Raw genomic sequence first — 15889 nt, forward strand, 5'->3', positions numbered from 1 at the left:
TGGACACCAAAGGAAGCAATCAGCACTGTTAGTACTGCCCGTTGATCAAATCATGGAAGAGCTGAAAAGTGAAATTCACACTCAGCAACATCATAACCTCAGATTAATTTTCACAAAATCCAGTTACATGTTGCTAGGAGGCACAGGGCTCCTTGGAGGACCCGGAGGCTGTGGGTCAGAGAGCAGGCTTTCTAGGGGTTGAGCTACCATGTATACAAGCAAAACACAGAGGCCCAGAAAGCCTCCTTTCTCATGTACCAAGTGGAGGCAGAAGCAGGCAGATCTCTGTGAGTTCGAGGCCAACCTGGCCTACAAGAGCTAGTTCCAGGACAGCCTCCAAAGCCACAGAGAAACCCTGTCTCAAAAAAACCAAAAAGAAATGGTTTTCATTCTATTTTGGTGGTGATAGTTTTTGTTTTTTTACACAGGGCTTCACTCTGCAGCTTACAATTCATTTATACAGCCGAGGCTAGCCTTGAAGTCCAAGCAATCCTCCTGCCTCAGCTCACAAGTGCTGTTATTTAGCTTATGATTTTATTTTGTTTGGTCTTCTCTTGCTTGGATTATCTGGACAATTGTCTCAACTTTCCCTTTCACTCTGAGTCTACAGACATAACCTCCTGAGACAGGGTTTTTCTTTATGTAGCCCAGACTGACCTCCATTTTCAAATCCTCCTGTCTCTGCCTATCATGTGGTGAGACTTTGGGTCCCACTTTTAGAATATTTTAATGTGAGAAATGATTCAAGAGACTGGAGAGATGGCTACGTGGTTAATATCACTTGCTGCTCTTTCAGAGGACTTGGGCTCTATTCCCAGCACCCATGTAGTAGCACAAAACCATTTAAAACCTCAGTTCCAGGGAATCCTATGCTCTCTTCTGGCCTCCTGGCCTCCAAAGGTACTGTGTGCACAAGCAGTACACAGATGTACATTCAGGCAAAACATGCAAATGTGCAAGATAGAAATAAAAATGTTAAATGCGTTTTTGAAAAGACAACAAATTCAAGAACCTATGAGTCTTGAGTTAGAATCATAGATGAGGCAAGATACCTGTAATAGTAACCATCAAATGCTTGGGGGCCGTTGATAAGGAGGGATTTCTGTTGTTCTTAAAGGGGAGGGGTCTGTTCTTATCAATAATTGCCAAAAAGACCAAGGGGCTTCTGTGTTGCCCACCTTGTTCATGATCAAGCAGAAGTCAAAGGAGTTCTATGAGGTAAGAAATCGGACTTGGCATCTTCCAAGATGTCTTTTTTTAAATACTATTTATTTATCTATTTATGTGTATGTATGAAAAGAATGGTATGTGCAAGTGAGTGCAGATGCCTTTGGAGGCCAAAGGCCTCAGATTGCATAGCTGGAGTTACAGGCAGTTATAGAGGTGCCGAGAATCCAATACAGTCCTCTGCAAGAGCCGAACGTGCTCTTAATCACAGAGCCGCCTCTCCAACCACCAAGATGTCTTTTAAGTCTGAGATTCTTTTACTCCATTTCAGAGATGGGTCACTTTTTCTCCGTAATGATTTTTGAAATGTTCTTGGAAGAAGAGGCGTGTCCCTCCAGCACTAGATGACAGCTGGGGATACAGTTCAGGAAAGGGGGAGAAAGGGTCTTTCCTACGGGGTGACAGATTGCCTTCCTGAAGCTGACTGCTCACACAAGGCCAGGAAGTCACCAGAACCAAATTGACAAAAGCTTTCAAATGCCAGCCTGTGGAATCTGAGTGAGATCTTTCAGGCCACAGGGAGTTATTGAAGATGTTTGTGCAAGGAAATACAATTCAATTAAGCAAGGCTTCAGGGAAGGCAGTCTGGCATTTACTTAGGATGGATTAGAAATGAGCAAGACTGAAAAAAGCAAGGGGACTATTAAGAGGGATAAGAAAATAAGAATTCAAACTTGAGGAGTAGAAAACATAGAGGCTGGAACAGAGAAATCCCTGGGAAAGAAAAAGCCGTAGTTCTTGATAACTGCATATACTGAAAAACAAGCAAAAGGAGGAATCGAATGCATGAAGAAGGATGGTGAAGGAGTCACACCCTTCCCAGAACTAGGTCACCAAACACGGCCATGCACACTTGCAGTCAGAGCACAGAGGAGACTGAGGCTGGAAGGTTGCAAGTTCGAGGCCCGCTGAAGGTACACAGTGGGGGCACCTTGGTAAGCCAAAACCCAGGACAAGTAATGGAAGAACAAGGGCAATGGACAAGTCACGACCCCAACCTCGAAAGCCAGATCTTGAGGGGCCATGGCCAAGACAACATCTCCGCGTTATGAAGTCCCTGCCAACTGCAGTGGAATATTACCAGCTGCTATCTCAAAGGAAACTGGGTTCCTTACTTTCCTAAGTGAGCCAATCTGTTGTAGCAGCAACCAACACACATGACAGGCACTTAGCCAAGCATAAAGCCACAGGCTGAAAAAACGTGGGAGTGTACAGATAGACCATCTCCAGACCTCAGTCCCCTGGTGCGAGCGAGCTCATTCACACACAGCGCCAAATGAAGAAGGAAGCCCCTCCCAACTTCCGACCCATCTCATCTCTGTGCACCTGTCTAGCAGTTTTTAAACACTATGACAAGATTTGCTTTCTTACAAGGAAATGGGGCACTGAGGGATACTTTAAAACACAGGCATTTTTTGAGTTAGTACTTGAGATAATATTGGGGGAGAAAAACTCTTCAGCAACTTAAGCCCCATCAATGTCAAAAAGGTAAATATATGCAGAGCTGATGAATTTGAACAATGTCGAAAACCAGGCTGGACCATTCAGGCTCCTAAGCCTGTTTTTCTCAACGGTGGATGGTTTTATTTTGTTTGGTTTTGTTTTTGCTTGGATTATCTGGACAATTGCCTCGACTCTCCCTTTCATGCTGGGTCTATAGACATAGCCTCCTCGGTGTGCTATTTTTATCATGCTCCAATAAGGACCGAATACAATAGGGTACCTTGAAATGAGCCTCACGGACAGGCTTAAGCCAGTTGAAAGGATACATTTCCTGCACATATATTTTTCCATGATGCAGGAAAATGAGCAGCGCTCAGCCCTCCCCACTAACAATCCTCGCCTCTCATGGGCTGAAAGCAACGTGTGGGTAAACAGGCAAACGTTGATAAGGGCAAAACAGAACAGCCGTCTGGAAAAAGCACGCCTCATCGGCCAAGTGATGCATGCAACCTCCATCCAGTCTGCCGGCTTGGAAGTCCCCTGGACACCGAACAGGCTTTCCCCCGCAGTGTGGTTTTTCCTAAGCAACTGTGGAATTCCATGATTCCCTTTAGCTCTCCAGGCCACTGGAAGGCTACACCAGGAGGTCTGAGCAGCGAGTGATTGCTTGCTTGCCCTGTGAGCTCTGAGTGGCTAGACATGGAAGCTGTCTTCCGGGCTGGTGACCCGGAGCTTGTGGTTTCTTCTCCACATAAAAACAACACTTCCTTTTTAACAAGGAGCTTCTGGAAGTTTCGCTATGCACAAGGATCCTCTGTGTGTGTGTGTGTGTGTGTGTGTGTGTGTGTGTGTGTGTGTGTGTGTGTGTGTGTGTGTACTCACACACACTTGGATATAGAGGGGGGAGACCGTGAAGAAGGAATGATCAGAGCAGCTCCCACTGCTTCTGAGAAAGGGGTCAAAGGATCTTGTCTTTGTTGGTTGGTTTAAGTCCCTGGGCCTGGGCTCCTCCACAGAACTGGAAATTGGACTCAAAGAGTGTGCTCTGTCCCTGACTCACTCCCACAGTCTGAACCGAGCTGAAACAAGTCACTGGAAGATCTTGGGCTTCCTGTTACGCAGAGAGAGAACCGGGGTGCCCTGAGTTTACAGTCTGTGTCCAGCATAGGTTCAGAACAACTAAGAGATGGAGAGTCGGGCTGCAGCTAGGGTTTCATACAATCACTGTTTTCATACAGCAAGGCTTCCTAAAGATGCTTTTATTTACAATTTATGTGAAATCAAGAACATTAGTCACCAAGGTGAGTGTTATGGTTGCTATGGGAATTGTAGAGTTGACTGGGTACATGTCAACACCTTCCCAGGACACAGCCTATATCCAGAAAAGAGAAGAGAAATTAAAGTCTCTGGACTGGAGATAGAGTACTTGCCTACTATGCATGAGTCCCTGGGTTCAATTCTGGTACCATTGCAGCCTCCGGCAACCAAACCAAACACACTTACAGAAAAAGAACAGAAAGCAGAAAAGAAAGAGACATTAAAGAAAGATACTTATGAGATGGTACCCAGGCCTCTGTGAAGACTCACGGCCCTGAGAGAAATGCCGTGTGAGAAGAAACCAGGCAGTTCCTGCCAGGGCGTCATACTTTACAAGAGCTTTCATAGAGATGACAGGGCAAGCAAAGAAAGAACTTTCTTAAGTAAATATCAAATCAATTAAAGGAACAAATCCATGGAAATAAATCATTTACAGAAACAGGTCCTACCTGTGGATTCTTACACGAAACACACTAAATGCTAGACCTCAAGAAAGCCCGTGTAAACAGATTCTAAAATGACTCCTCACACACAGTAAGAAGTAACGTGTTCAAACAAACTCTGCAAAACAAAGGTTTTCAAGATATAAAAATTCATAAGCCTTTCTTATCAGAAAGAAGGCGAAGGAATATTATGGTATTTTTACAGCGTGTTTGCTTTAGCGTTTGTCATGGGGTTATCCTGTGCAAAGGGAAGGTTTGGAATGCAGTGTAATTACTTTCCCACCTACTTCTGTCACAAGGTCTACTTAAAGGGCAATTTCTTTTCTTTAGTTCTTTAAATGCTTCCAAAAAAGATATCTTAAGGTCAAGAAACTCCAACAATGTGCAAATATCTTTCAGGAGTAGTCCATTTCCCCCTGGTACCATGGGGGGGGGTACTGTAGTCAGTGGGGATCCAGTTTGTGGAGGGTCATGTTTCTGTTACCCTGGGACAGTTTTAGTAATCAGAACCAGGAACAGAACCAGGCAGAAGCAGTTATAGGGTGTAGGGCTCTCAATCAAGCAGTCTTCACTTGGATTTTGCAGGGTGTCAAAATGCCATTTCACACAAATTTTGAAACATCCATGTGTGATACACACACACACACACACACACACACACACACCTCAAGTTTTTGAGGCTTTGTAATATTGACAAACTTCTATTATAGGATTCAAATAATCCATGGTGTATGTTATGAGATTTTTTTGTGTTTTCTGCAAATCAGTATCAGTCATTTTGATATGGCATTGTATGGTATCTTTTTCCTTCAAATGTCTTTTCACTAGCAAATCTAGTAAACAAATTAATACTCCTGTCTTCAAACAAATTAGGAAATCCCCCTGTGATGTCTGGTCTCAAACAGGTACATTCACAAATAACTTAGCTGGTACCAGATACTGGAGGGTGAGATAGAACAGAGCAGACAGGCCCTCAAAATCAGATGGCAAAGAGGGTCTCTTTGTACTGATGGAACAGTCCTAGATCCTTGCTGTGGTGGAATTAAAATAGGACACTACAACAAATCTACTTTGGAACACCTCAATTGATTTTACAGCATGCCAAGCCATTTGTACTGGGTGATGCCTGCTAGTCGCCTTACAAGGACAAGGGCCAGTGGCTGGCTGTGAATGAATGAGGCTTGGCTGGTATGATTGGCTGTCTAAGCTAACTGATGTAGTCTGTTTACAATTCACTGTATACGGAAATAGCTTCAGGACAAACTTAAAGTGTATGCAGAGGCAGCTTGAGGAAACACTGTGGTCTACTTAGCAGTGTTTCCATAGATCCTCTCATGGAACCAAAGTTCCTAGAACTACTATCCGTACAGGCACACATGTATTTAACTGATAAAATGATAAAATAAAGTTCTGTAACAGCCTGGTATTTTATCAGTATTAATTTCCTGGGTTTGATGATATTAGATAATAATGTAAAAGTGTTATTCTTTGGGGAATATAGGGGTGAATACAAAGTCCATGGAACTCTTTCTACTGTTATACTTTTTTTTTTTTTTTTTTGGTTTTTTTCGAGACAGGGTTTCTCTGTGGATTTGGAGGCTGTCCTGGAACTCGCTTGGTAGTCCAGGCTGGTCTTGAACTCACAGAGATCCGCCTGTCTCTGCCTCCCGAGTGCTGGGATTAAAGGCATGCACCACCAAGGCCCGGCCTACTGTTGTACTTCTTATGACCCTAAGCTTTCCCCTTTTTTCAAAACACGGTCTAACTATGTCATCCAGGCTAACCTCCAACTCATGACCCACCTGCCTCAAACTGCTTAGTTGTTGATTACAAGTGTACACTGCCACCATTTGCTATGAAATTATTTCAAAACAAAATATTTAATTAATGGAATACCAGCCTTCATTTTCATGGGGCTTGCATTCTACTCCAGTGGGAGAGATAAATTCACTGACAAAATCATCACAGATTGTTTTATGCATTTCAAGAACTACTTTGTTTGGTTGGTTGATGGATTAGTTCCCCCTTTTTTTTTTTTTTTTTTTGAGAGACAGGAACTCACTCTGTAGAGCAGGCTGGCCTCAAACCCAGAGAACTGCTTCCATCTGCCTCCCAAGTGCTGGGATCAAAGGTATGTGGCACCACCTCCCCAAACAGTTGGTTAATTTTTTCAATAAAAAGGACTCTATTGTGCCTCATTAAATGCTAAAATGTAAAAAAGTGGCATAGTCATATTAATAGCAAAGCAAAGATTAGAACAAGAAATATCACAAGACATAAAAATGGCACACTACAGGATAAGGAAGACTTTCAGTACTAAAGACACATTTCTAAAATGTGTCTGTACCAACAACAGAGCTTCAAGTTGCATTAGCAAACAACTGACAGAAATGGAAATGAGAAATTGCCAAATCAACAGTTTGAGTTACAGGCCCATACCTCCCTTTCAGTAACCGACAGAATAGAATCAGAGCCCTGTCACCACAGAAATCAATAGATCAAATGAGTATTAGAAAACATGAGAAAGCACCTCAGACAACTTAGCCCAATTACTCTTGTCATGTAGATGAATTTGTATATTATACTCTGAGCACACAGAACACTGTCTCTTCAAGTACACAGGAAACAGTCAACAAGTCAACACACAGTCAGGGTAAACAGAACAAATCTGAATGTTTTTTCCCCAGCTAGGAACCAAACCCAGGACCTTCTACCACTGAGTAACTGATTAATTTTTATTCTGCCTTATTTGTTTTGTTTTTGTGCTTGTCTATATGTTTCTGGTGTTTTGTTGTTGTTATTGTTGTTGTTGGTTTGTTTCCTTTTGAGGATTATTTGCTTTCTAGACAGGGTTTCTCTGTGTAACAGTTCTGGCTGTCTTGGAACTTGCTTTGTAGACCAGGCTGGCCTCGAACTCACAGAAATCTGCCTGCCTCTGCCTCCCAAGAGCTGGGATTAAAGGCGTGCATCACCAACACCTGGCTAAGTAAAACTTTTATTAAAAAAGATAATAATAAGGATTATTTTGGAAGAGGAAAGGAGGGACAAGAAAGGGTAATGGGTGGGACTGGGGCTGCATTTCAGTTGGAAGAGAGCTCACCCAGCAGACAGAAAGCCTTGGGTCCCATCTCTAGCATGCATAAAACCAGCCATGATGGTTCAAGAAGTAGAAGCAAGAGAATCAGAAATTCAAGGTCATAGTCAGCTACATAACAAGTACAAAGCCAACCTGGGCTACATGCATACTAAAAAAAAAAAACATAGAAACGAAAGGAGTACAATGAATATGATCAAAGTACATTATACACATGTGCAGACCTGGAGTAATAAACTCACAGTTGAATGCTATTGACTTATATTAACAAAAAAGGAACAGACATGTTTCATTTAAGGTTGTTAAAATTTGCTTTGCATCAGGCAGTCTTGGTGGCTCAGGCCTGTAATCTCAGACACTTGGATGACTGAGCAGCAAGGTTGCAAACAAAAGACCTACACAGTACATTGAGAATACTAGGGACATAACCTGGTGGTTGTGGAACTTGTTGGTTACATGCAAGGCCTTGGATTCAATCCCCAGCACTAAAAGCAAACATTGCATATACATATGTCTCTGTATACATATACATATATATATACAATTATGATAAGTGGAGTAAAGATCAACAACTAAAAGTTTTAACAACCAGGATTTGATACCAAATAACTTAAATACATAGATTATAAATTCAATTTTCATATGTTGAAACCAATTTCCACATATTTGAACTTAATTCTGAATAATCTCTCTCTGTATAAAGGTCACTCTCATACTTACCAGGCTGGGGCGATGCCATGAACATGAAGATGTTTTCCCAGGACAAAGCTTATCCATTGCACTCAGGATGTGCCGACCCCTGCGATTTCCCCAAACTCGAGGAAACTCCACCGACGGCATGATCAGTGGTAGTGGGCAACTACATTCACTCTCTTAAGGGAAGTAAGTCACTCTCAAGGAAAAAGACAAAGGCCAAAGATGGCTGAGCAGGGAAATGCCCTTTACCGTCAAATGGGACAACCCCAAACCCCAAAGGAGAGTAACTATCACAAGCTGTTCTCTAACTTCCACACGTTCTCCGTGGTATGCACTCTCCATACACACGCTCACATATAAAATAATAATAAAGAAACATAATAGAAAATATATAACAGAAAGGAAACCACCTGATATTGACAGCTTTGGCACTGAGTAACCAAAAGGGACTGGAGTAAGTAACAGTCCTTATGTATCTTGGAGGGAAAACCATGGTTAGTGGAACCCATCAGAACAAAGAAACCAACTTTTGCCCATTTATCTAAGGGAGTGGCTTATCTTTGAGGTTATCTGTGGAAATATATGCCAAATTTGGGGTGTTTCCCATAAAAATAAGCCAGAAAAAAATCAATTCCCCCTACTAGGAGCACATTAAAATCTTCACAATCTCTCCCAAACAATTGCTGTACTTCATTGCATGCCATTTACGTGAAAATGTAAATTTCTGGCTGGGCAGTGATGGCACACCATTCCAATCCCAGCACTCGGGAGGCAGAGACAGGCGGATCTCTGTGAATTCAAGGCCAACCTGGTCTACAGAGAGAGCGCCAGGACAGACTCCAAAGCTAAACTTCGGTCACATATCTCCTCCCCAATAAACCACATACTCCCCACCACATTAGGGACCATTCATTTTAATAATCAGGACTTTTAATTTTTTCATTGAACTGCTTGGGAAATTAATACATCTTGTCAATCCTTTCTGTCATATGTTTCATCGACCTGAGATTAACTCTAAGACTTTTTTTCCAGACAGGCTCTTCACAAACACAAACAGTAACCTAATTGGCTCCATGCCTTGGCTTCCTAGACTTCTCCAGTCCTATGAGGATCTCTGACCTGCTTGTCAGTTGTTTATACTGGCCTTGACCTGGCACTCACAGCCGCAGGGCACAATTTCTGGCATTTCCCACAGACTCCACCCACCTCGACTGCACACCAAGTCTGTCAAGGAAGAGCGTTAGACTCAAAGCCCAGAAGACTATTTGGAAACAATTCTGGCCTACTTGGCATTCAGACTTCAAAGACTACCCAATAACCATCTAACATTTTCTGAACTTTGTGTTCAAGGTCCTCTACTGAAAATGAGGAGTTGTAACAAAAATAGATGAGATTCCTACAGTTATGGAGGGAAGGAATGGTCAAAGCGGTCTTAAAGAGAGCTCGTCTGTGATATACCACAGGGATCACACAGAACCAGATCCTGGAGAGAGGGGATAGGAGCGAAGACTCCTCCCTGACTGTGGAGTCAATGTGAAATGTCAGTAACTAGATCAACCTGACTCCATGACTGCTCCAATGTCACGGGAAAAAGTACTATTCAAAGACTTGGAGGGTGGGGCTGAAAAGTTGGCTAAGAGGTTAAAAGTACTTGTTGATCTTGCAGAGGACCTGGGTTCAGTTCCCAGCACCCACATGGTCACAACCATCTGCAACTCCACTGCTAGATCCAACACCCTCTTCTGACTTCCCTGGGCACCAAGCACATTGGGCACAAGCGTGTCATACACAGCCATGCAAGCAAAACACTCATACACAAAAAATAAATAAATCTTTAAAAGAAGACTTGGAGAATAATACCTCACCATGCCATCTCCTGGGGCTAGGAATACAAGGTGAGGTACTGGTCTTTTGACTGTGTTGGTTGTTTGATCAGCTTGGGCCGTAAAATGTCTGTGATGAGCATGAGATATGAGTCGATGTCTAACTAGATGAAAGAGAACCGCACAGAAAACTGTGAACTAGGTAGAATCGAGAGTCGTCAGCACATGCTCCAAGATAACATGAAGTGAGGTAAGAAAGAAAGATGGCCTTCTAGAGGCTTAGTACCCTGGAGTACCAAGGAAAAAAGGAACAGAAGAGGGGCCAAGAAAAAAAAAACTACCAGAGATCACTAAAATTGAAAAACAACCATTACATTTGTTTTGTTTGTATATGGGGGGTCAGTGTGGCTGGGTGTGGCATGAGAACCATGGTGTGTACGTGGGGAGGTAGAGGACAACTTGAGATACTTAGTTTCCTCCTTTCACTATGGAAGGAGACACTGGGAGTCACGTTCAGTAAGTAGACAGCTATGACTTTACTAAGGAATGTGAAAACATTCCTGGGACCTCTGTTCTATTTGAAGAGTGTTGAACACGTGGCTCAGAAAAGAATGATTAAAAACAATCCTGAAATACAAATGGCACGGCAAAGAGACCCAGCATGACAAGAACTTCTGACAGAAGGGAAGGAAGGAAGAAAGGAACGTAGCCGGTGTGAAACGCCTCGTATGAAGGATGATGGTTCTCCTACAGACTGGCCATGCTTTGCTGCTTTCTACGTGACAATGAAGATGAAGCTGTAGCCCCAGCCCAGATGTCCACTGAAAATGATGCAAAGCAGCAGGAGAAAGGACAGGAAACGGGCTGATGTACCTTCTAAGACAGAACGTTCTCTTTTTGCAGAAACTCAAATAGTCATGACTCACTCTACCTTCCTCCCTGCCTGCCTGCCTGTCTGTCTCTATCTCTCTGGGCACGCGTGTGTGCGAGCGTGCATGCATGCATGCATGCCTGTGTGCGAGTGTGCATGTGTGTGTGCGTGCATGTGTTGCCACCCTGGCTGTCCTGAAACTTGCTACGTACAGCAGACTGATCTCAAGCTCACAGGGACTCGCTTGCTCCATGTTTGGATTAAAAGAAAGGAGCACCACACCTGGCTAATTTACTTTTGCAGTATTTTTTTTAAAGATTATAATATAGTTCTGTCACTCCTCCCTTCCCTTACTTCCTTTCCCACCTTTCCATGTATGTCCCACCTTGCTCTCTTTCAAAGTCTTTTCCTTTAAACGTCGTTACAAATACACATACACACAACCTGCTCAGTCTGTACAATGTTCTTGTATGTGTATGATTATTTCAGAGCTGACTGTTTGGTGCTGGATAACCGATTGGTGTGCTCTTCCCTGGGAAGACTCTCTCTCCCACTCTCAGCATTCCTTGGTGGCAGTAACTCTTTGTCTGGGGTTGAGCCTAATTGAGGGCCCCCTTCCACATTAGCTGGTGTTGACCTTGTTCAGGTCTCATTTAGGCAGCCATGTTGGTGAGATTTCAAGGGGGTAGCTTCTCTGACCTTTCTAGGAGACGGAGCAAACTTGCCACGCCTCTAGTCCTTACTGCCTTCCTTACCTTCCACAATGATCCCCAGGCTGTCGATGTAGAAGCTGTGTTTCTGATGTATCATTTTGGGACTGAGCTCCACTCATCTTCATTTTGATAGGTTGTGGTTTCTGTAATGGTCTCCGTTGCAAAGACGACTTTCATTGATAAGGGCCAGTCATGAAGTTTTAAAAATAAGTTTTATATGAAATAATTGGCTGTGAGGCTTTTAGTTGACTCACCCCTTTTTGCTGCTATTGTTGGCCATGTGACATATTTCCTAGTTACAGCACACCAATGTACCCGACTCATACAGGACCAGGCATAAATTAAATTTTTTAAATACAAAAAGTTCAAAACGGGTGTGGTGGTATGTGCCAGTAATCCCAGTATTTAGGAGACGGGGCAAATGTGAATCTTTATTATTCAAATTCGGGCCAGCCAGGCTTGCAATGTGAATAAAAGCAACAAACAAAGCAAAACAAAAAATTCGCAGAAGAAAGCTATTGTGGTCCTTGAACATTGCTGGCTTCTCTTTCTTTATTTCACATCATCCTATCATCTAAGGTCCCTGGGCTTCCAGGAAAGCAGAACATCCCTGCTGGGTGACTTCAAAGAGGAAGCCAAGATACCGTGCCTTTAATCTCAGCATTCAGGAGGCAGAGGCAGGTGGATCTTTGTGAAGTCAAGGCCAGCTTGGGCTACACAGTGAGACCTTATCTCAAAAAAAAAAAAAAGTGAAGTATTACATGAAGCCAGTTAAATTTTTAACCATCTTTTCAGAATAGCTCTCAGCAATAATCCTTCACCTTCCCTCTGATGGCATCGGAGATGACTTGTTCAGCCCTCTCTGCCAGTCTGAGAAGGAAGCCAGGAAAATCGCAGAAATGGGTTGAATTAGAACCATAGGAAGTCTCATAGCTTGGTCAGATTTGGGTCGAATCCTGCTTCTTCCCAGGCAGAGCTGCCTGGTAGAGAAGATGACTGGGAAAGATGGAGTGGGAATCCATGAGGTGTCTTGAGTGGCTCCTGGAAAGAAGGTGAGGAAAGACCTGAAATACATCCAAAAGGTGACAACAGCAAGACTTTGCAGGAGCCGTTTTCAAAGTTGTAGCTATTGAGGGGGACGGTGTGTCCTCATTGCAGGGGTAGAGCATCCGGTCATCGCTCATTGGCAAAGCTTGACTACTATGTGAAGAGGAATTTAGGCCGCAGCTATAGCAGATTATAACGTAGGTGTTGCTTCTGCAGATGGGAGCTAGTCAGGGGTGGATCTCCAAGTTTCTTGCCATTATCATCTTGTCCCTGGCCCTCAAGTTCACAGAAAATCTCGATTCAACTGTAGTTGGTCATCCTCCAGGATTGGTAGCAAGGGAAACCTCAGCATGTCACCTGCTGACCTCTGCTGACCCAAAGTAGGCAGGATGAGCCGCCAGTAATCCGTTAAAGGAAATAGAAGTGCTTGAAGACACATGGGCAGGAGACCCATTAGAATGGCAATATGGGGAAGCAGAAAGAATTAAAGGAAGACGATAGAAGACTAATTTAAAAAAGCATTGAGTAGGACGCTATTACCTACTTAAGATGCAACAGTGTAGAGCAACTCAGGAACTCAGAGGTTTGGCCTGGGATTCAGCACTTACCTAGCATGAACAAGGTCCTGGTTCAATCTGTAATGCCACCCCCCTCCCCGAGAGAGAGAGAGAGAGAGAGAGAGAGAGAGAGAGAGAGAGAGAGAGAGAGAGAGAGAGAGAGAGAGAGAGAGAGAAGAGAGAAAGACAGACAGAGACAGAGAGATTCTCTGGTAAGGAGAAAAAATCCAAGTGAAAACATTAAATCATAGAACAAGATATGTGACTTGCTTTCTCATAAAATTTAAAATAGGTGGAATTATTTGTATTTGTCAAGAACAAAAGGGTTGAAAATGTCTGATGTGACATTTCAAAAAAAAGGCAATTTCATGTGTGTCATACACTGCTTTGTAAGGTGAAGTTTTATAAGAAGAACATTTTAATTTGTTTTTTGCATGAAAAATTAAGTACATGAAGCAAAACCAGTCAGTTGAAAAGCAGGAACTAAATTTGTACCAACCAGCACTTCCTAAACAGGTAAAAAAAAGAGAATGATCACAAGAGTGAGCATTTTTAATGTCCTAGAGTCATGTTATGAATGACAAGTGGGTATAATTCTGTTTGCTATCTCTTGGGGCATTTTTAACTTGACTGGTTGGTTAGATATATGGAAAACTACTCATATTAAGTTGAGTTTACCCAAAGTAACTTTATAGTCACCAACTGGCTAAACTTGGCATGCTATATGTTTTATTATTATTTCTTTTATTTTTTGAGATTATAATATAGTTACATTGTTTCTCCCTTTCCTCCCACCAAATCCTCCTTTTCAAATGCATGGCCTCTTTTTTCTTCATTAACTGTTGAGATACATACATACATATACATTTGTATTTCTAAATGCATGTGTACAACCTACTCAGTTACTTGTATGTCTGTTTTCAGGCAGGGTTGACCATTTGGTGTGGGATAACCAATTGTTGTGCTTTTCCCAAATAATAAGGTTCCTCTAATGTACCTGACTGCCATTGCGTGAAAAGCCACCTTGTGACATCAGAGAAGAAAGGCAAAACCAGGCAAGCATGGCTGTGAAACTTTGACTATCAATCAGTTCAGCTGAATTCCCCGGGAACTTGGCCATTCGCCTCAGAAGCAAGAAAAGAGTGAGCCACACAAACCTGTGTAGGACACCCTGGTTTAATGAAAAGATACTGGTGGGTTCCATAGGCAGGAACCCAGCAGATGTCTGCAGACCCAGACGCTGAGGACCCAACGCTTAACCACTTCTGCACATCCTACATAAGCACAAAAGCATTTCGGAAGCATTCCATTTGCTTACTCTTTTTAAAAAGCATTTATTTGCACTTCATGTGCATTGGTGTTTTCCTGCATGTAGGTCTGTGTGAGGGTGTTGGGTCCCCAGGAACAGGAGTTACAGACAGCTGTGAGCTACTATATGGATGCTTCCTCTGGACAAGCAGTCAGTGCTCTTAACCTGTGAGCCATCTCTCCAGCCCCCCATTTGCTTATTCTTTAAAATTATCTTTTCTTACTGGATAGGGCAATGGGGGGAACGCTTTTAATCCCTCCCAGCACTCGGGAGGCAGAGGCAGGCAGATCTCTGTGAGTTCCAGGACAGCAGGCTACACAGAGAAACCCTGTCTTGAAAAAAAAAGTATCTTTCCTTCATTTTTTGACAATTCCATATATGTACTGTACTCATATCTACCCCTAGCCTCCCTGGTGTGTGTGTGTGTGTGTGTGTGTGTGTGTGTGTGTGTGTGTGTGTGTGTGTTTGGTGAATCCAGTTAATGGTGCCTTATGAAATGTTGATCCACCTTGGCTCATTCTGGTGCTGGCAGCCATAGCTGCATGAGTGTAATGGTTATGAATGCAATGGTCATAACACGTCCAGAGGGCTGTACTTCACGATACCCTATACACACAAGAGCATTTTAGCATTTTATGGATGTGCTGTCAGCTCCTTTTATTTCTATGCAACTAAATCACAGTCATTCAAGATCTGCCCTATCTCCTAAGCCACACATAATTAAATTATCCCAGCAATGCCCTTTAGCCATAAGCTATCGGTGGTTCACTAAATGATCAACCCTTGCCCATTGATTGCTTATCAGCTCTTAACTACAGAGGCCAATTTTTATGTTCTTTCCCTCTAGTTCATGTAGCAGCATGTCAGCTGTCACCTTCTCAGTCACAAATGGAGAAATCTCCCCAGTACACAAGATAAGCAACACGGCTTGTATCCAGATGTAAATGTACATCATTCTGAGCCTGGAACAGAGCAACAAGTGTATTTGATTTGGTCCTCCATTTGAAGTACATACACTTCCCAAGAGGCAGTGATCTAGCTTATAATTTTCACAACCCAAAGAAGGAAGTGATCTACGTTCAGTGGAAACCATGCTGTGAACATTTCCTTTCTGTAGGTGCCAGGCGCAGTGATCTGAAGGGTGACATATACACCATGGTATCCAGCTGTCTGCTAAGGCAAGGGTTCTAAGCAAGCTTATGTCTTTGGTAAGTTAAATGTATTAAATGCACAAGGGAGGGGTGCTGGAATGCAACCCAGGGCCTCAGGCAGGCTACATAAACCCTTTACCATCAAGCAGATTTGAAAAAGGCAAGTGAAATAGCTCAGCAAGAAACTTGTTGTGCAAG

General features: G+C 42.9%; 1 non-coding gene across 1 annotated transcript; it reads left to right on the forward strand.

Moving 5' to 3' along the window:
* The first annotated feature begins 8236 nt into the window (after window positions 1-8236).
* On the forward strand, window positions 8237-8399 carry LOC121138774. Its single transcript, XR_005875639.1, has one exon. It is a non-coding gene; the product is annotated as a U1 spliceosomal RNA (small nuclear RNA).
* The last annotated feature ends 7490 nt before the right edge of the window (window positions 8400-15889 follow it).

The sequence above is a fragment of the Mesocricetus auratus genome, unplaced genomic scaffold, assembly GCF_017639785.1.
Source record: "Mesocricetus auratus isolate SY011 unplaced genomic scaffold, BCM_Maur_2.0 Super-Scaffold_2245, whole genome shotgun sequence".
Lineage (NCBI taxonomy): Eukaryota > Metazoa > Chordata > Mammalia > Rodentia > Cricetidae > Mesocricetus > Mesocricetus auratus.